This window comes from Phodopus roborovskii, unplaced genomic scaffold (genome assembly GCF_943737965.1).
Source record: "Phodopus roborovskii unplaced genomic scaffold, PHOROB, whole genome shotgun sequence".
In the NCBI taxonomy this organism is placed as follows: domain Eukaryota; kingdom Metazoa; phylum Chordata; class Mammalia; order Rodentia; family Cricetidae; genus Phodopus; species Phodopus roborovskii.
The window spans coordinates 4296184-4318718 of record NW_026126646.1 but is presented as its reverse complement, the minus strand read 5'-3'; positions in this window follow the sequence as shown (position 1 = coordinate 4318718).

Sequence of the window (22535 nt, the reverse complement as noted above, 5' to 3'; positions counted from 1 at the left end):
AAGCTCAGAAGAGTTTCTCTGTCCCTCCTCTGACTTTCCTCTCTTTCCATCTACCCATTATATACATAGATGTGTGCACATGCATCTACTCACCCATCCATCTAGCTGTCATCTATGTACCCGTTGCCTGTCTGTGTATCTGTGCCTTTGTCTATCATCTCTCCATACACCTATATACCTATCTATCTATCCACCCATCCATGCATCTCTCTGTCATTCAACTACGCATCCATCTATCTGTCAAGTGCAATACACATACACATGTACTCATGTGTGCAGATAGACTTATATTATATTATAAGCATTAACATACAACATGAAGAAAGACGCCATGCTAGGCTCTCTGGCAACTTGTGTCCATACACACACTTCTCCAACGCAGAAAAATATTTTGCCTAATGTTGTTCTACTGAAATATTTCCTAAAAGAATTTGGTCAAAACCTTCTTCTAGAATAAGTGTGTCTTCCCCTAAATTAACAGGGCCAGGGCTATCCTAATTATTTGACTGGGTTGCCTTTAGAAGTGACACGATATTTCATTTCATGTTTTTATGACTGTTGGCACCTGACGGTAATCTCAGTGTTTCACCAACCACTGCACAGGGGTGCTTGAAGGACCTGCCCAACCTCTGGCTGGCCTCGCACATCCCTCTCCCTGCACAGAGAGCAGACATCAAGCCTCATTACTGAGCCTGCTCTAGCTCGAGTGGATTTAACTGGAATTTACTATAAAAGGCTGACTCGGCGAGCTGGGAAAATGGATGCTTGGAGGCTTAATTTCTCCTCTCTTAAGTAACATCTTTTATGAAGAATTTATCCATGCCCTGTCCCTCATCGTTCTTCCTCAATCTATTTACAATGACATTCCTGCCTGCCTCGCACTTTTGTTGGCTCTGTTAATACCCAAGCCTTTCATTATTCATGGGGCCCCCAGTCATCCACAGCCACAGAACTATCCCACCCTTACTTCCTGACATGTGCACCTTACGGCCTGTGTCCCCCAATTGATCTCTTTATCCTGTCTCTTACATCAGGCAGAACAAGCTGGATGAGGGACACTCTTCATCCCCCAGCAGCCTCTTCTGGAGAAGGTCGGTTAAGGTGGCCATGGCCGATGTGGCGGAGATATGTTGACATATCTGTGAGATCCATCCAGGTTTTCACACAACATTCCAAATCAGAATTGAGCCTCGTACCTCAGGGCCAACCCCGGGAAGTGCCAGGAAGCAGCCAACCTCCACTGTGGTTCCATTCTGGGCACCTGAAGGCTACTGTTTTACTCTAGACACCAGATACGAGGCTTGCAAGTCTAGAAACCGTGCCTGGGGTCACAAAGCCCCGAGGCTAGAATCCCATGGTCATTTGCACGGGGTGTCTTTGGATTCACAACCTTTTCTAAACATCATCATCTTCACTCACTGCTAAGAACACAGTCAAGGATCTTAAGTGTCTTCCGAGCTTGCGTATCTGCAGCAGAGCTATCGCCCGGCCATTGGGCAGAGCAGAAGACCACGTGCCATGCCATCCCAGCAAAGACTGCACCGCAGCTCATGGCCTCAGCGCCACACAGCCCTGCGCATGCATCTCAGCGTCAATCCACCTCCTTCCATTCAGCCGTGGGTGAAATATGCGAGGCCCCATTACCAGCCAGCCCGCATTCCCTTGCTGCTGTACCCAGTATTTATGGAGACACCCCACCAGTCAAGGGAGATGTATGAGCTACATAAATACAAAGGATAAGCGGGCAAATTCCAAGATATACTAAAGGGCTGTAAACCAGGCCCCCCCCAGGCTGGGGCTGTATCCAGAGAATGTGTGATTAAGTGTGAGTTTGGGAAGTTTTGTTTGGATTTATTCCTAAAATCTCTTTCACCTAGAGACGTGGATTTCTCGTTGACTCAGATGGCGCCTTGTCATGAATAAGAGGAGGAGAATTTGAGCAGTGGCCAAAAAGCCTGGAAAAATGTAAGTGTCCAAACCAGGAAGACTCTTGACAAATTAGGAGTTGTCACCTCCTGTCTATGACTGTGGAGCTCTACTACAGGGCTGTCCATCACAGCAGCCCATGCTGGGGTGTCTCCAGCCGCAGCTGCCTCCACCCAGGCTCTAACTGGACATGTTCGGCCTGGGGCTACGTGCAGGAATAAGACTGTGCCTGGGTATGCGGCAGGCGCTTCTCACGCGCTGTCAGGGTAGACACATGGAAGAGATGAGATCTGGTGACAAGGGCACATCAGAACCGCGGGACCAAGGCTCTGATGCTCAGCCATGCACGGACAGTGAGGGCCCCAGCCTGTCACCAGGCAGAGCATCCTTCCTACCCTACCGCATCCCTCACAGAGCAGTCTGAGCTGACCCAGAGCCAGCTGCTCCCTAGGCTTCCGTTCCCTTCCGGCTGACAAAATGAAGCGCTGGAGTGTCTTCAGCTGTACCTGACAAGCTCTAATTTGGGACGGCTTCCTCCACAGCTCTGCACTGTGTCTGGAGCACCCTCCAGGTCCACATGGTAACGGATTCACTCTCAGGTTGATGCTACGGTGTAACGAGTTCGGTTTTTCCGCCCACCGCTGCTGGTCTTGTCCCGCCGCCATGCTGCCAGCCCCAAATAATACACAGAGACTCTGTATTTGGTACAATACTGTTGGCCTGGTTACTTGTTTCTTATCGGCTAGCTCTGCCTTAATTATTAACCCATTTCTGCTGATACAGAATGACATCTCCCATCACTACGGGGCACACATGGGACCTTTCAGAGGCCTAGTGGGAAGTCTTCCGGCACTAGGGATTGGCAGGGCTTGGATGCAAACTGCCCCCTGGGGGCTCATGGGTAAAGGCTGGGTTGTCATCTCAAAGAGCTTTAGGTAATGAGTCCTCTGAAGCAATCAGTGAATTGATCTATTGATGGACTCAGAGTGAGAAGGATTATAGAGAGGACACAGCAGTTGAGGGAGGTAGAGGGTGGGGGTGCCTGGGGTCCCTTTCTAGTGTCTCTCTTCCTGGCTGCTGCTCTGTTCCTTCTTTTGTTCCCAGTCGGCCACGAGGTAAGCAGCTTGGTCCCACCTGCACATTCCAAGTCATTAAGTTCTACCTAATGGGGATGGAGCCAGCTGAGCGTGGGTGGGAAACCATGAGCCAAGAGCCTTCCCTCCTTTACGCAGTTCTGTGTCACAGGAAGACAAATGTAACCAAAACAGGCATGCCCTGCAAGGGTCCTGCCTTGCCACAGGACCAAAGTGTCTATGGTCAAGCAACTACAACATCATAGGTAACAATGAAGCAACACAAGCCTTTCCTTTTTGTAAGCTGATTTGTTAGGGATTTGTTAGAGTAACAAATATAGAAACATACAAGCACACACACATTAACACATATACACTGACACACTACACACAAGCACTCTTCTGCACATGAGTGTTCACACACACACACACACACACACACACACACACTCACTCACACTCACATCCCCCTGATAGCAGCAGCAGAAGAGGATCAAATCTCTGCTCAAACATTAGGCTGAAGAGGCCTCTATTAGATGAAAGAAACATTGTTGCTCTCTAGATCAACCGCTTCCACTCCAGGGAGCCTTGGTTGAGGAATTTCATGAGATTGAACAATGGTTGTATCTGTGGAATATTTTCTTGATGGTTGACTGATGTGAGTGGTCACATCCCTGGGCAGACAGTCCTAGATTATACTACAAAGTAAGAAGAGAAAAGCATGGGGAGCGAGCTAAGACCCTTCTTCCACGAGCCCTGCTTCTGCCGCTGCTTGAGCTCTTGCTCTGAATCCCCCCTCCATGATGTACTGTGACCAGGTGAGTATGCCAAGTGAGCCTTTCCCTCACAAGTTGCTTTTGATCACGGTGTTTATCTAAGCAATCAAAAACAAACTAAGACCTTATCTATTGCCACCTGTACTCCATTAGCCTACCCTCCCACACACAAACCAGAAGTTTAAGACAGAGAATAGCTACAACAGCCAAATGCCTCTGAGCTTTCAAACAAACGGCATAAAACACAGAGAAGAACCCATGTGCACAAGGGCTTCAGTTTCTAAAAAGACAGACGTAAGTGGCCAATGGAACGGTACAATCTAGATGGCTTGTAAGCTTGTCCTCTTCTGATTACTCAGCCAGTGATGAGAGGAACCTCAGATCTGGTTTATCAAAACCATCGTCTGCTCTCAGTCACCATGGCCGCTGTTCTGGGCTGGCACTCAACTATTCAAAGCCACTAAATGAACAGCTTCACTTTCCCGGTCCCCGGTGGTCTTCAGTGTTCCTATTGTAAAATGGGGGCAGGGCATGTTCCTCAAAACTATAGCACTAGGATGGAGAGTGTTTACACACACACACACACACACACACACACACACACACACACACCAGCCCCGTCTAATGGGAGATGCAAGCAGACAGAGGTACAATTACACATCCAGGCCTTGGGCTGGAAATCCTCGGGAGACCAGGGGCTGGGATGCTGCTGAGCCTCTCTAGGCCAAGTTCAAGGCCTCTAAAATGATAAAAATGACAGCAATCATCTGCCAAGACTACCTCTGAGAGAGAGTGAGGCTCTGAGATCTGTCATCTAAACTTCCCCGGGGGGGGAAACGTTTATTAAAAGTTTTCCATCGCCGCTGCCCATCTCTTTAATCACACAGCACTTCCTTTCTTTTTTCTCTCTTTCCCGTAACATCTTAAGCGCATTTACTGCCTCCGCAGAAAGGACTTGTGCTTCTAATAGTATCGATTTTACTATAATTAATTTTTAATGTATTTCCAGGGTGTTGTGTATATACAGACCCAGATATTTTATCATCTATTAGCATAACTATTTCTACTCTTAGAGTGGGTTATTAAATGAGGACTAATTTATTATTGCTTAAGATGTTATGATGGTAACCCAGTTATAATTTGCGTTTTTGTCGTGAACGATTCTTGATGTGATGGGATGTTGATAATAGACCCAGGAAGATTAAATTTGCCAAATAGAGTACTTAATACTATTGCTGTATTCCAATAATAGCTTGGCCACTCAGAAGGTACTCTGCACTGTCATCAAGGTGGGTCTCAGCGGATAGCGCATTGTCCTTGCTCGGAGACTAGGCATAATTGGCTGGGGTCTTGAGTGAGAACACCCAGGTCCTGCATCACTGGGCTCTGACTCTGAACTTTGTTCCTCTTTGCCAAGGACACTGATCGATTGTGTTATGCCGGGTATTTTTTTTTTTTTCTGGAAACTTGGTGTATAGAAGGGTTGGCCAGAGGAGCCCATGAATGAGTGTCCCTGCTGTCCATAGACCGGTCTTCACCATCGTCATTTGTTCCTATGACTGCCCTGAAGGAGAAGGGTTTGGGCCAGGCCTCATTCAGAGCCCCGGGGCTGGAAGAGGAACTCACTGCAGGCACAAGCCAGGAAGAACAAATCAACAAAGTGTGGTGTCCCTTGCTCGCTGAGGACCTGCATGGTGTCAAGACCATGTTCAAGGACACTGCTTCTTCCAGAAACCTTCCAAGTGGCTGGACCACAGCAGACAGGAAGGGACAAGGGGAGGGGCAACCTCGTCCCTCGCGGAGTCAGAGACAGCACGTAGTATAAGGAGTCATCACTGTGGAGAGTCCCCAGTGTGGGCGGAGCCCTCTTCCTCTCTCTGATTGCTAAGAGGACCAGCAAGTCCTAACACCCTAGAGATGCTGAGCTGTGACAGTGCATGCGGCGGCAGGTGAGGCACTCAGGTGCTTACAGAGCCCTAGTAATGTCACTCTCCTGTCTGGACACATCCTAATTCAAGGGGCTTGGAGAAAAGGCCTGGCACTAACTCTGCTCTCTTCACAGAGGTGGATTGCAACTGAGGAAGAGAGCCTCATTAAATCATCTCTTCTCTGCATTAGGAGAATACCGCTTAACCCCTTGGCTTCCAGTCTCTCTGCCGCTTCTCTCTGGAAGCTGGAAGTTAAAGAGCATGATGGCAGCAGAGGGGACCAGAGCTCACATTCCGCATCCCACAGAGGTTAATTCACCAGGGCTGACGGCTGGATTGCTGTGCTACTTATTTATGGTATTTACACTTGGGGTATAAAGAACCTTCTGCCGTAGGGCCGTTTATCTCCTTCCTCTTGGAAGTTTTTCTTGTCATTAAGTACTGAGGAGATGATGATTCTGTAAATAAAACACAACTGCCATCCTGCCTGGTTGACACGCTGTACTCCGTGTGGACCATGGGTGCCCATCACCAATGAAGGAACACTCCGGCCAGGCATGTCTCTTCGTGTCCAGGGGACTTGTTGCCGGGCCCCACTTTGGGGTCAGTGTAGGAAGTGGATGGCTCTGGTTACTCTGTCAGCTGGGGAAGCAGAATGTGTGGGATCTTGTACCATACCTGGCATTAGGCCACACACTTGCCCTCTCCTGTTGGGGATTTACACGTTCTAATGTCATCATGGTAACAAAGGGGAAAGTGAGCAGTGGAGAGAGACCTTGGACAGGACAGGACCAGCCTGTGATCACCTGGATTCTAAAGGGATCTTGACCTCTGCCTTGTGTGTCCCCAGGCAGGAGTGGGTTGGAAGGCACAGAAAGGCCCTTGCCAGGATTCCCTCTGCGTCAGATCCCTGCTGCCCCGGATCCATTTAGAGCTGCGCATGCAGTCATGTTCAGTGAGCCCAGGTGATTGTCACCTGCAGCTGAAGCTGTGAGAACCAGGCTGTGTCCCTACCTTGAGTCACTTAGATGGGATCCTGCAGCCCAGTAGGGTGCCAGTCCTCAAGCCATGTCTACCCGGAACCCTGGAGGTGAGGTCCCACCAACTGTACCATTCCAAGCCTTCCTCAGGTTGTCACACCCCAGGGTGTCCTATGCACTGGCATCTGGGCAGCATTTGTACATCGTGGCTGCTCTAAGCCTGTGGGCCCTGAGGCCTCCTGGGATCTTGAGGTTCTGAAGTCTCACCCATTGTAAGGAAACAAGTAAAACCAAATGCCCCAGGCACTAATGCATCCCAAAAGTGGAATTCAGTCCCATCCTACTGGCTCATAAGGCAGCCATTGGGTACCCGAAGGGCAGAAGGGCAGAAGGACCAGGACCCTGCCCCGTGTGGCTGATGGAAATGACAGGCAGGAGGAGGATGCAACGAGCCTTAGCAAAGGGGACCCAAGAAGAGAGGCTGTGTATGCTTTGCACTGCTGGCTCAGTGGAAGACACATCACCTTCCCCCTTGGAGACCCAGCTGGCAGCCTATGCCCATTAATGCACCCTGGGCCCAGGAACCTGCTGTCCAGGGAAAGCTGGACATTCAGGAAGGGGCCATCTGGGATGTCCTACACCCTCATGAGCAAAGACCAGAATGATCTCCCCGGGTTTGAGGGCCTCAAAGTGCTTGGGTGGCCCAGGTCATTTATAGCCTGCAGCAGTGGGCAAAGCCCACTGACAGACAGGCTGTGGCACCATCCCCCACATTGCGGTTTAATAAGGCTCAGGATAAACAAATAGGCCAAGTAGATGTTTATTCGGGGAGAAATAACTTACAACCTAGACAGATGAACACCAGCAAGTTCCACCAGATGCCCCTGGAGGTCAAGCAGGGAGGGACCTCCCCAAGAGAGACAATGAGACATGGAGGAACTCTTGGGAACAGCTCTGCCAGATGAGCCAAGTTGGGGAACCAAAATCAAGACCTTCCTGCTGGGACCCTGTAAGTGTGCTCAGAGAGGCCTGTTTGACACTCCCACTAAACCCCCCCCCCCCCGTCCGCCACTTTAAACCAGTTTCCAAACACGCCTGGCAAGCCTGTAAAGATTTTAACTTACTTCCAAGTCTACACATCCTCCCATACTGAAAGGCAAAATGTCTAGTGACCACAGGTCAGAGGAAACCACCTGCTTACACCAGGCTTCCTCCCGTATGTTAACCCTTCCAAACAGGGGTTCGGTAGTGCAGTCTGCAGCCCTCCCCCCACCAAGGCAACCCCAGCTTTCACCAAGCCTGACATCTGTCACAAAGTTGATAATCCCTTTAGCTGATTTAGCTAGGCACCCTGTGCCCACTGTGTGAACAGTTCTCTTCTTAGTGGATCCCTTAAGCACTGCCTCACCCCACAGACAGGCAGATTATGACATGAGGAATTAAGAGGTGATCCATGGCTCCATGGATTAGTTCCCTCCGGATCCATGCTGACTTTTCCCACATCTTCCTCCCCACCCCAGAGCTGAAGTTGAAGACTTGGGGAGTACTTGGCTTACCTAATCATGACCCCAAATGAACTTCCCTCTATAATTTGCTGGATAATTGTGATGTCTATTCTTGGATGTCTACATCTGGGATGAACTACAACCCAGAAATGTAGGGCACACCTGTAAGTGATTTTTTTTTTGCTTAATTCGAAGTGGGTGATTTCACTTCTGGCCCAGGTTTTTGAAGTAGAAAGACACACACCTTTAATTCAGATCTTGAGGCAGGAAGACACACCTTTAATGGGGGCCACACCCTCTGCTGGAAGTCTATGTAAGGACCTGGAAGAGGGAAGCCTTTGTGCTTTGCCTGCTTGCTCTCACCTTGCTACCATGCCCATTACTTCACTGGTAGGAGGTTTCTCAGAATTCCAGTGTACACTGAAGACCAGCCGAGACGTCCTGCCATGTGGACAAAGAAACTGTCGGATTCTTGGACTTTCTGTTCACAGCCAGCCTGTAAAACATTCCAACAAACCCCTTTCTATGTATAGAGAAAGAAAATCCTGTAAGTTCTGTTACTCTAGAGAACCCTGGCAAATACGGCCATGATGTTTTATCACAGCAACAGAAAAGCAATGAATAAACCCACCATCTCCCCCAAATAGTCCCCACATGGAGTTTCTGGGGACAGTTACCACCCAACCCCTAATAGTCTACCCCACTCAGTTGCCTTTCAGCAGGCTTCCTTCCAGAACAGTTCAAGCTCACAGCATTCAGGTGGATGGTGCTCTGCTTTTGGTAAGTTCTCAAGAGATCTTTCCTTTTCTTCTCCCTTCAGAGCCTCTTCATTCTGGGAGATTTAAGGAAGAAAAAGAGAAAAGCATAGCGATTTAAACTTCTGGGTCTGAATACAATAAACCTCATTAATTTGGGCTTACTTTAGGAAAATATTCTAGGATAGTAAAGACTTTCAATTGAAGATTCCTTCCAGAAGTTTTCCTTTAGTGGATTAATCAATCTGTCTGGCTCTGAGAAGGCCCGTTTTATTAAGCTGGCAGAATCCTTTGCAATTACACACATTGTCGGTGTGCAAAGAGCAGGCTCGACTCCTGGCTCATTCTGCCCCCAAGTTAACCAAGAGGTTCCTCTCTACCACCCTGCCTCCCACTGCCAGATTTGGCATCCAGGGAAACAAAGGAAAAGACTAGAGTCAAAGGGAAGCCAGGCAGGGTGGGGCTCCAGTCAGCAGCTACATTTTCTCTCAGACATTCACCCCTCAGGGTCGATGGCTCCAAGGCAGCTCAGCAGAGCACCCAGGAGATGTGTCAAGTGAAAGTCCGGGTTAAAAAACTGACTGTGTAATCTCCAACACACACCATCCCTTTGAGACACCTTAAAGGGAGGGTGCAGAGGCTAGGCGACTGGAAAACACATCTTCCCCTCAAGTTAATGCCCCCCCAGGTCGTTAAAAGGAGCCTGTCGGATTCTCTGGGGTTCTACTTGCTTTTAAAAGTGGTTTTCTGCTTCCAGTGAGATAGCCGAATATGTCAGCGAAGCTTCTATTTAGTACCGCCAAGCACTTCGTTTTCATTAAAGAAAATGGTCCTGTAAGAGTGGCTGTGTGGACAACATAGCGGGAATATTTATAGTCATAAGGACAGACTGCAGTCAAGAAGGGCAGAAACCGCCCAGGTCTGCATCTCTGGTGTCTCCCAGGCCAGGCTCCGCCCTGCTGGCTCTCATTACTGGCTTCTGTCATCCTATTAGGACTGTAGCATTGCACTTGGTTCTTCCCTTGTTCACGCCACCCCCACCAGGGGCTCAGATTAATCTCTGAGTATGACACTGACTGAGACACAGTTCATGCCGACTTCCTCCTCTAATAACCCTTTTAACACGTGTCCCTTAATTAAAAGAAGCAGCTAGCTTCATTTGGTGCACTGTCCCTCTCCACTCTAATAAGTCACAGACAGAGTCCTGAGGGCTCAAGGCTACTGGCGACAGCTTAGGTGATCTGGGGAAAGCCGCCAGACACCCAATCCCACTGCAAGGGTTCAGCCTCACACAGCTGTGTCCACTCACACAGCCCGTGACCAAACTGAAGTCTAAGGACTCCAGGTATACTCTAAGGTCACTCAGAAAGAAAATGACTGAGTGTGGATTTGAACTCAGAACTGCCTCCCTCAAAGCTACCACACTGTCTGGGGCAGAGTCTCCCAAATGACCCCGAGGATGGAGAACAGTGATGTCACAGACCCGTTTCCCAGAGTCCTCAGAGGAGCAAGAGAAGCAGATCTGAGTGAGAAGAGCTACCTGCAGAGCTGGGCCAGTGGCCGGATGTGAAGGCTCTCTGCTCAGGCAGTGATGCTAAGGTGACGCCTCATGGCGTGTCAGGGGTTGTTTTGAACTTTTATTATTTTTGTGGATCCTGCAGGTTTTGTATGTATGTTATAGCTTCTCGGTTTTGTGTTTTTATGGGATTCCTGGGTGTGCGAACTTGTACGCATATGCATCTGTGTCTGTTTCTTGGGTCTTAGACTCTCTTTCTTCTGCTTGTTTGGTCCTATTCTGATTTGTTCATTCTCGTTTTATCATACTATAACATGATCCCTTAGATGCTTGTTTGTTTTCTAACAAGAAACAGAAATGAGTTGGATCTGAATGGGAGGGGAGAAGTTGGGAGAAGTAGGGGGAGGAGAAACCATGACCAGAATATATTATATTTAAAAAAAAAAACAAAACAAAACAAAAACTATTTTTAGTAAAAGAAAAAGGCTTTCAAAAAGAAGTCTCTGCTTAGGACTGGGGATGGCTAAGTTCTTGCTGTACAGGCGTTCGGACCTGAGTCTGGTCCCCGAGCACCCACTTAAAAGCCAGGTGTCATGGTGTGTACCTGTGATCCCAGGGTTGAGGAGGCAGGCAGGAGGACCATGGGGTGCACTGGACTGCTACTCCAGCTGAACAGGAGAGCTCCAGGCTCAATGAGACCCTGCCTCCAAAAGTAAGGTAGACTAAGGAACCATCTGACCTCAGTCTCTGGCCTTGGCACACATGTGGGCACACACAACACACCACATACATATACACACTACACATACACACATAGATATACACACCAATGCATACACACACACCACACATGCACACGCATATACACATACCACACACACACACACACATACCACACACACATGCATATACACATACCACACACACACACACACACACACACACACACATACAAACTACAAACACACCACACACATAACCTGCCCTGAGCTGAGAGCTGTAATAGATTTAAAAAAAAAAAAAAAGTAAGAACAAAAGTTAGCCAAATCTAGACATTGGCAACCATGACAGTTCCCACCACGGAAGCCACAGTGACCAAAAGTGCCCCACAGAATGCAGCGCCTGGAGCTAATCAGACAGTGTGGTCTTACTAACTCACAAAAAACAGAGGGAGACAGTGTCAGCGGGCTCTGAGGCCAAGGAGATAGTAGCAGCCGTAAGGCCAGGGATGCAGGATGCTCAGCCAGGGACACGATGGGTGGTGTCCAAGGTCTGACTCTGAACATATAGGCTACAGGCCAAGTGTGACACACAGAGAGGGAGAGAGAGAGAGAGAGAGAGAGAGAGAGAGAGAGAGAGAGAGAGAGAGAGAGAGAGAGAGAGAGAGGAGAGCAGTAGCAGGAAATAAGGTGGAATGTGTGTCATAGTTGTACAGGACATTCCCCACAGGCTCTGAGTGAATTCTGATCTCAAGCTGGTGTGGATCGTTTTGTGAGTATGGAGACTTCTTTAAGAGGTGGAGGCCTCACAAGGGGACATGGACAGCTGGGGACAGCTTGGCCTTACTTCCCATCCACTGTGTGCCTCCAGGTCATCTGAGATGGGAGTATGTCCTATGTCGGGAGTCCCAGGCTGAAGCTCTGGCCGGCAGAGATCACTTCCTGCTGCTGTGCCCACTCCACCAGGATGGACTGCATCCCCACCAACCATGCATCAGAATAAATCACCCTCTCAAGTTGCTTTGTGGAGTATTAGACAACAGCTGCTAGCCAGATGCAAAGCACAGCCAGGTCAGCTTCCAAGGAAGACCCCAGCAAGATCCAGATGGGTGGACTGCATCCTCCAGTGCAGACCACAGCAACCCAGTGACTGCACAAAGGTGAGCCAATAAGCCAAGAGCAAACTCCTCCGCCGCCAGCCACTCCTTCCTAAAATCCAGGCTGGGACACAAACACTGAGATGTTACACAAATAAAATGAGAGTGGGCATAGTGGTTGAAAATGATCGATTAACATTTTGGAAATGAAAGTAATGACCTTAAAAACAATAAATGTACTGCAAAAAAAAAAAAAAAAAAAAAAAAAAAAAAGGAAATTGGTTCACTCTTTTTGGAAACACTGCTACAACTCCATCAACTTACAGCAAACCATTATCAGACACCTGCTGGGTGCAGGATGCCAGGTCCTGCTGGGTGCTAAACACAAACAAAACGGACAAAAAAAAAAAAAAATCCATGCCTGTTCCCTCAGGAGAAATGGATGTGAAAGTTGTCAGAACTGAAATGGAGTCGCTCATGTCAAGCTCTAACAAACAAAGCTGGGGAATGTGGAGGAGAGAACCACACAAAATGATCACAAAGGACTCTGCCAGGACCGGACGCTAGCACAGAGGCTACCCCCACCTCACGCAGAAATCACCACCGCTAAGGCATCCACCGCTGCTATAACCTTTGTGGAGAAGGATTACCCTATTGATGCGCTACATGTAAACTCTTGCCTCAGTCTCCCTGCTTAAGGCACAGGTCTCACAGTATGCAAGGTCTCACCTGGCCCCTTTGCAGAGCTATCCCTGAGCAGGCTTATAGCATCTCCCTGCATCTGGTCTCTGGGCTGGCAGAGGCGACGGGAAAGACAAGTGAGTCTGGAGGGATCGGGTCTCTGCACTGATGTCAAGGAAAGCAGATGGTAAACCACACCTTTGCTGGCCACTGTGCCAATAAGCTGGAAAGAGACAGCGAATATGAAAACAGAAGTCTCTGACGGGATGAAGAAAGAACAGGACAGACCCCACAGACACACGGACACAGCAGAGCTGAGCTCTGGTGGAGCCTCCGCCCCACCCCCAAAGCTCAGTGTTGCTCACCCACAGCTGAATGGGAGGTGGGGGAATCACCCACAGCTGAGCGAGGAGGCAGGGTGAGCTGGGTTAAGTAGACGTGCTCTCTGCACAGCATGGGTCTTCGGGTGTAAGCTGGGCGGAGGACTATGAGAACGCTACAGTGGACATTTTCTGCACACGGGCCAGGGGAAGTTACCGCCATCTCCCGTGGGTCTAAGGCATTGGGATCTGCCACGTAGCTATGCTCAGGTCAATGACATATATTTACTCAAGACTTCCTCCCTACACCATCTCATCTGACAGATTAGATGGCGTTGCTTCGTCAGGAAATGAGCTCTGGCTCCCACTCTGGTGACTTCCAGCTTGGACCTGGACTGGTAGGTATTATTTCTTTTATCAACTCAAATAGAGGCCTGCCATAATAGAAGCATGGTGACAAATGGAGAGAGAGAGAGAGAGAGTCAGCATCATATAGGGCAGAGCTATGAGGGCCTTTTAGGAGTGGGGAAATCGTATTTACGTTGAGGGAGTGAGGTGTGAAGGCGGGCTTTAAATGAGTCCACCTGACCCAAGATAAATGATAAATAGGTGTTTATCAGGGAAGCACTTACACAGATAAGAGTAAAAACCTCTGTGATCTTCCTACTCCAGACAATACAGTCTCTGTTCTCCAGATGCCTTCAGGAACCAAGAGCGAGCCACAGCCCCTCCTCTCCCTTAATGGGCCACATCTGCACCTGGAACCACGCCCAAAGGGTGTGGTCACTGCTACAAGTTCATTGGAAAGTCAAGATGCCACTACAGAGGTGGAGCAATCTTATTTTAATTGAGAATTCCATCATGAAGCTGGGTGCTCACAGATGGAGGACAGAGAGAGCAGCCCTGTGCTTTCTGGATACCAATGAGAAGACAAACCTCTCACGGAAGTGGAAATGATGGTAAACCCCGCCTCCCGCAGGGTGGAAAACTTCCGGTCCCACAGTCTTCTGCTTCCTACTCAGCAAAGGTATTCCCAGATACCTAGGGATCACACAGGCTCCCAGGAGGCGCCACCTCCCTGGCTGGGCACTAACTAATGTGCTACAGAGATCTTGTTCCAGATTTGGATTTCTAGGTCTTTCTGGCTTGTCTGCGAAGAGAACAGTCTCCTGGAAAATGGGAACTCTCACTTCTGGGGCAGCAGTGATCCGTCTCTCCTCACTATTATCCTCCACTCAAGTTTCATTCTGTCGCTGTGATAAAACACTCTGAGCAAAAGCAGCATGGGGAGGAAACGGTCTCTTTTACCTTATACTTACAGGTCACAGCCCATTGTCGAGGGAAATCAGGACAGGGACTTAACCATGGAGGAGCATCGCTCACTGGTCACACTCTCAGTCACTCTCAGGTTCACACCAGCTCGTGTTCACTTGGTTCTTTGTGTCTTAGGACCACCAGCTCATACAATGGCGCTGCCCACGGTGGAGACAATCCCTGTAGACATGCCCACAGGCCAACCTGATGACAATTGCTCAGTTAAGATTCTTTTTGTCGGGTAGCTCTAGGCTGTGTCAGGTTGGCAGTTAACGCTTCTAGGACACCATCTAAGGGAGCAAACTATGGAGTCCAGCAATAGACGCATTATCCTTTCCGGAAATTGCCTATGCCACAGAAGCAAAGCTCAGGGCTGACTCCAGGCCCTCAGCTCTACCAGGGCTTCAGCTAGCTGAATCCTCCTGCCTCCTGTGTTTCCTTAGAGTGAGCTTCATAGCAGTGACCTCCTTGGTCAAGGTTCTCTCTGGAAAGTTCAGCTGGTGCATAGGAAGAGGAAAAATCAAACTCCAAACTATGCCCTTTTCTGGAGAGCCAGCATCTAGGATGATCCCAGCAACAGTTGAATCATGGCAGGGAGAAACCTACATAAAGGAAGGCCCACCAAAGTGTCTCTTCTGGAGACTCTGACTGATCCTCTTCCTAAGACCCTGGGATGCCGGCTGCATCTAGTGTCTGCAAGTTGCAGGAGCAAAAAGCAGCTGCAACAGACAGACAGACAGACCATAGCCACACTCACACACACACAGCTCACAGCCTCCGCACTCTGTAGACCAGCTCCAGCTCAGACACGAGATGCCAGTTTATGTCCCTCCCACCCTCCAAGTCAAAAGATCAGATTGCACACAAGTGCAAGAGGGGAACCTGGTCCCACCAGCATCCAGCCTCTCCCCGACTCTTCCAGAATAACTGGCTCAAAGCCATTGGGATGGTGACCTTGGGACTGACCCACAGCTTGAATGGACACTACCTCAAGTCCACCACTGGCAGATTTGACCAAGTTGTTCAATGAGGTGGGTGATATAGGCGAAGCTATGAGACAAAAAGAATTCTAGGGAGAGGAGGCCACCAGGAAAAGACACCATGTAGAGACCAGGTGGATAGGATACACCAGGCAATCTCTGGTAAGATAAAGTCATGTAGAAATACATAGTAGTAGTGGGGTTAATAATTAAGAGAGGTCTAGCTAGTAAGAAGCCTTAGTGATTGGCCAACAATTTAATAATTAATATAGTGACCATGTATTTATGTGGGGGAAAGTGGGTGTGGAACCAGGCAGGACAGAAACTCCAGCTATAGGGTAAAAGAGGAAAGCCTCACCCACAGGCCACCCTAGTGTGCAGACTGCGAAACAACTCAGCAAGCCACTCATGACTGAGCCCTTGCTGGCCCCAGAGGTAAAGGAACTGCCCCCCTTTGTGGCATGTACATGGGTGATAGGCACTGCCTAAGGGTAACACAGATGAGCCTGGAAGACATTGTATGAAGGTCAAGAGGGGGGTTCAGTCCCAACTACACACGAGGAACCTTCAGCAGCAGACACTGTTGACCTCAGAATTTCATCCTCAGGAATTTATGATAAGGAAAAATAATAAACCTAGGGAAGGTCACAAGCATGGCTCACTAGAATGTTCACAACAAAAATGCTAAGTGGCCTGCTTAGCCAGCCTAAGAGAGTGTGCAGTAAGCATTTGGAGCACAGCTCAGGTCCAGCTGCTCGGGTAAAGCTGCTGGTGTCGGCTGCTCGGAGCCAGCCCACCTCTCTTCTTAGGGGTGAGAAAGCCGGGGGCCTCCCTGGAACCGAAATGGCCATGATCCCTGTTTATACGGGGCCCCCAAAGGGAGGCATACTCAAGAGTTTCAGGAGTGGTTTTTTTCTTCTGGGGTTTCTACCATGGACACAAATGCATGGTCTGGTGTTATGATAGTGTGGTGGTTTGGAAAGAATGTTCCCACGGGCTCATATGTTTGAATGCTTAGTCACCAGGGAGATGTGGTCTTGTAGGAGGAACTGTGTCAGTGGTAGGAGGCTGTGAGGTCTCAAAAGCCCAAGCCAAGCCCCGAGTCTTCCTTTCTTCCTGCTGCCTGTGGATTTAGATGTAGGGCTCTGAGCGCCGCATCTGCCTGCACGCTGCCATGCTTCCCACCATGATGATAATGGAATGGTAATGCACTAAACCTCTGAACTGCAAGCCAGCCCCAGTTAAATGCTTTCTTTGACAAGAGCTGCCATGGCCATAGTGCCTCTTCACAGACTGAGACAGACAGTACTTTGCAGCCAGGAAGCAACAGGTTCAAAACAGGAAAAAGAAAGAAATCTGCTATGTGGAGAGAGGGCAGAAATCAGACCACCCTAGACCTTTGTTAGAAGAACTGGACTCCATGCATGCTGCAGGCCCTGGCCACCAGCAGGACCTATGGTTGGAGAGAGACGTGCTGATGTCGGTGAGCACTGTGTGTGTGAGTGTGTGTGAGTGTGTATGTGTGTGTGAGTGAGTGTGTATGTATGTGTGAGTGTGTGTGTATGTGTGTGTGAGTGTATACGTGTATATGTGTGAATGTGTGTGCATGTGTGTGTATGTATGGTATTGTGTATGTATGTGGTGAGTGTGGTATGGTGTGTGTATATGTATATGTGTAGTATAGTGTGTGTGGCAGCTGGCGTGTGTAGTTGGCAGTGTTCTGCTAGCTCCTTGCTGGGTCTCAGGAGGGAGAGTGAGCCTGGGGACCCGGGTGCCTGAGCTGGGAAAGAATTTGTGCCTCCTGGTTTAATTTCACTGCATCAGCAGCAGCGACCATCTGGTGCCACCCTGCTTGCAATGACAGGGTCTGAGGAACCCCCAAGGGAGGCCCTGAAGCTGCCAAGCGCTGGGGCAGGTCCTGCATCACAAACTCCTCAGAGAATTCAGGGATGAGGGGCCAGTTATCCCACACAGTATCAAGGACAACTTGTCAGGGACCACAGAGAAGACCCAGGAGGCTCCGAGTCTATCCCACAAGCCTGTTCCCCTGGAAACCCCAAAGACACTGAGCTCCTGGAGCCTACACAGCCTCTCCTTTGGAAGCCAGCTCTCTGTGCCAAGGCAGAATATTCTACATCTGCTGGAGTCTTCCTCAGGAGACTTCACAGCCTGGAGACTGACCTCCAGAGAGGTAAAACATAGCCCTAAGGCAAAGTCTGGTGTGAAATACCCTCCTCTAGGACATGGTAGGCACCCAAGGGTCCTTGTGCTGGGCAGGAAATGGCTGTTGGTTGGCAATGTGACCACTAAGGACACCTGAGCCAGCAGAACAGTGCAGAAGAGTGAAGTCCAGAAAACTGTTAGTAAACTTACAAAATTTGCATACGGGAAAAATACTGTCAAAGATGAAGGATGGAACGCCAGCGCCCCTCCCACCTCCCACCTGGCTGAGACACACAAGCTCTCCAGAGTGAAGCGTCCGGTAGCTAAAGAACAACAACAACAACAAAAACAAATAAAATATTTGCTTTTAAGAATGTTGCTCTTTTTAAAATGTTATATTAAAACAAAGTTGAGATCTCAACCAAGGACGTAATACCATTTTGGTTTTATGATGCTTTGTTTCCTCGATACAGAAAGGAGCTCAGAAGATAAACAGAAAATCCTGTCCATTTGAGTTTTATGATGTTTTGTTTCCTAGATACAGAAAAGAACATAAAAGATAAACAGAAATCCTGGCTACCCTTTGAAATGGGATCAAGAGAAACTTTGATTTTAATCTCTATGTTCCTTTATTTACATTATTTCTGTGTTTTACAGCTTTCTTGTCAGGACCATGGAACCATGGAATGCTTGAAGATTAGAGGAGATGGGGGAAGCGGTTTCTGAGGCTGCCAGGTTCAGAGAGAACATGGCAGAAGCTGCCTCAGTTTCCCACAGTGTGCCACAGCTGTCCTCAGCACTTGCCTCTTCCAACCCACGCTATGCCAGCCCAGCACACGTGACCTAGCTCAGGGAGGGTGCTCCAGGACTCAAGGACTCCTGTTTCTTAGCTGTCCTGCTTCGCAGCCCTGGCTGCACGTGGGGAAGCGGTGTTTGCAGGAACAGGATTAGTGGAGGAGGTGACATGGTCCTTTCTGAGGGGTGTGCACTGCACACGGGAGCTTCATGCTCTAGCAGGCTCCGTAGCGAGCCTCTTGACATGGATGTGCAGGAAGGAGAGTGGACCTCCACATGCTGGCCTCAGGCGAGGACATCGTCCATGAAATGGGGTCTCTGCCGGTCTTGGAAACTCAGCCCAGGATGAAGGGTGTTTATAGTGGGGATGTGTTTGCAATGGGATAGGAGTGCATTTGCAGCCAGTCCCACTGGGACAGCCGTGGCCTTTGCCGTCTGAGAGGACTCAGCGTCCATGTGTGGTTGGAGGTCAGGACAGGAGAGCCTGAGCCCCACCCTTTAAGATGCCAGCAGTAATAGGCCACTACTCAAAGGGGGAAGAGCAGAGCGAGATGTGAAGGGTGAAAGGCTGGAGGAGGCTACGTTCTCCCAGGACATCACAACAGAGATGATGAATCTGTGGCAGCAAAGGCCCCTGATTTGAGCCCTGTGAGGCAGGCCCTGCCCTAAGAATCTTCCAGAAAGGTATGCAGGGTCTGTGAAGACCCGGTGGACACACACTGAGCAGAGGGTAGCCTCAGTGGAACAGGGCACCCATGAAAGACCCAGGGTGGCTGCATCTCTCTGTTGTATGGGAAGAACCCCCTCCCCCTTCCCGGCAGTAGCTCCAGTATCTTCAGAATTTCCCACTGTATTCAGAGAGCAGGCCAGACACTGAGGCAGGAATTCCAGGTCCCTCTCAAGGCTCCCTGACAATGGATAAGTGGTTACTAGAAATCCCGTTAAAAATAAAAGAGGAGCAGGAACAGAGTCACCCTTCAGGGGCACTGACCATGGCAGCCATGATCAGGCCTTGAGGTAGGAGAATACTAGAAAGGGTTGTACACCAGGCCAGAGACAACATGCTGGAGTCTTAAAGACAAAGAGACTTCCCTTTAAAACCTGTAGAGGGAGGGGGTTCAGAAACCACTTGGTTGCCCCCCCCCCGGGAATAACTTCACACTCACAAACAAGCTGGCCTTAGAGGTCTGTTAATAATCAAGGGTAAAAAGGGAGACAGGAAGATGCATGGGAAACAGGGTAGGGAAACACAGAGGGAGAGACTAGAAGGTGCATACAATCAATACATATTGTAAAGATGTATAAACTTTCAAAGGATGAATAAAAATATTTTAAAGGGAATAATTCAATGTAAAACAAGATAGCTGTCATAGTATGTCGAGAGTGGGGAGGTTCAGATGAAAGCAAACTCCCCAAAACAAAGAAAAACATTGCATTTTTATGCCTTCTCAAGGGCGGTGAGAAATCCTTCACCCTGTGACCTAGTCTGAGATAGCCTACGTGACAAGGAGCAAGGAGGAGCCAGGTGTTGGGTAAGGCCACAAATCAAGGGCCGTGGAGACACAGTGTAACTTCTTAACTCTGTGTTAAGCTAAGAGAGATCTTCAGGGGTTGAAGCCTCATTTCCTGGGGCTGTGGAACCTGGCTGTTAAGAGTGCACTCTGTCTTAAGGGTCAAGCCTGCTCTCTGACAGCTGGGAAGAAGGAAGGGCAGGAAAATAATCAGCGTTTGCTCTGTGAGGTACTAACGCAGCATGCTGACCCCCATTCATACCTACAGCCAATGTATGCTAAGAATCCAGATCTGCTGGCACACGCCTGTAAAGCCAGCTACTCAGAAAGTTGAGGCTAGAGGATGGCAAGCAAGTTCAAGGCCAGCCTAGTGAGACCCTATCTTGAAATAAAAGGTTTACCAAAGAGAGTCTGAAGAACAAAGCTCGGTAGAAGAATGCCTGCCCGCCAGTCAGTCGTGAGGCTCTGGGATCAATCCCTGTACTGGTTATATTTCTGTTGCTATGATCAGACACTGTGGCCAAAAGGCAGCTTGAGGAGGGAAGGGTTCGTTTGGCTTGTAGCTTACAGTCCACCATCAAGGGAAGCCGGGTCATGGGAGATGTCATTCTGTAAATATGTGTCTCTTATTGGTTAATGAATAAAACACTGTTGGCTAATAGGGAAAGCAAGATAGGCGGGACTAAGAGATTAGGGGGAGAGAGGAAGGAGTAAGGAGGGTCCAAGATGGAGGACGGAGAGAGAAGAACGCCAGCCCCTCTCTCTGGTAAGATGAGACCACGTGGAAGCACTTAGATTAATAGAAGTGGGTTAGTATTTAAGACAGAACTAGCTGATAAGAAACTAGTAACAGGCCAACAGAATTATTTCTAACACAGCGTCTCTGTGTGTTATTTGGGGCTGGTGAGGTGGCGGGACCAGGCCAGCAGGAAAAAGCTACTCATAACAGCCGGGGCAGAAACTCAAAGCAGGAGCTGATGCAGAAGCCGAGGAGGAATGCTGATCATTGGATTTTCCCCCACAGCTTGCTCAGCTGCATCCTCACACAGCCAAGGAAAGCCTGCCCAGAGGTGGCACTGCCTGCAGTGAGCTGGACCCTCCTGCATCAATCATTAACCAAGACAATGCCTCATCGCCTTGCCTATATGCCAGTCTAGTGGGAGCATTCGCTCAGTTGAGGTTCCGTAACACCAGTCCTAAGCAGTCTTAATAATAAACCCTGGAGTCAGATATTAAGGGGAAATGCTGAGAGATCAGAGAATCAGAGCAGTCCACTGCTAGATCTCTTTCCTCTACAAAATCTTCAGACTGAAAGGAGACCAAGTTATGTCTCCTACCACCTATATTCCTCTCTCCACCCAGCCATGTCACTTCCTGTCTGTCTGTACAGATCTCCAGATCTGTATGATTAGCTAGTGGCTAGCTCTGACCTCTGATCTCTAGGCAAGCCTTATTTGTTAGAGTATAAACAAGATATATCACCACATTTCCCCTTTTTAACTAAAATTTTAAAAAGAAGGTTATAACTAATATAATAAAAACTATATACAGTAAGTACAATAACTATAAAATATATACAGGCAAAAAGTACATCAACAATGTCTAATCCATTTGCATTTGACAAATTCAGAAAAAAAATACTCTGTATTGATCCTATCTTGGTGAGTTCAAAAGGTTGTATCTAATTCACTTTCTATCCTAATTTGCATTACCAAACCTATCTTTTTATGTCTCCCAACCTTGTACACTTTGAATTTCTTTAGTGAATTTCTTTTCTGAATCTGATAACAAGAAAAACTGTAACTATAAAGTCTTCAACCCCATCAGAGACCTGAGAAGGAAATGGCATCACTTCAGCAAGCAAGTGACTTCTAAAAGCTGTGAGAAATTACAGAAACAGCTGGCTGCCTAGACAGTCACCCAAGGTTTCTCTGAAATGTTGGGGCATCCACCTTTGGCCTACAGGCCTGGTAGATCTGACAGACTTTTCTGGGAAGCAGGATATTCTGAAGGGCTGTCCTGACTTGTCTTGGCAAAGTTTGGCAGCCCTTTTTTGTATGTCCTACTTGTCCAATTTGTCCACCAAACTGTCAACAGTTGTGGCAAGAGCAATTTCTTGGCCAGTATCTGACTTTTGCCATGAAGAAAGTAAACTCCACGTGGAGTTTCTTCAACATCCATCATGTTCCCTGAAGTAGATTGGTGCTGTGAGGAGCAGACATGTCTCATTGTCATAAAAAGAAAAGAACTTCTGTTATTAAAAGATCTTAAATGCCATATTCTACAGCTCACTGAAGTGTCTGAAGACAACCTGTCTATCTAAAGCATACTCTGTTTGACTTTGAAAACATGCCTAATACGACTACAAGCCCAATTGTAGAAAGTGACTAGTTGCTAACCTGCATTTCCTTATCATACTAAAAAGTTGGCAATAATAACTTCCAAGGCCTAAAAATTTGCATTGCATTGTTAAGTGAGTTGCATAGGTGCAACACT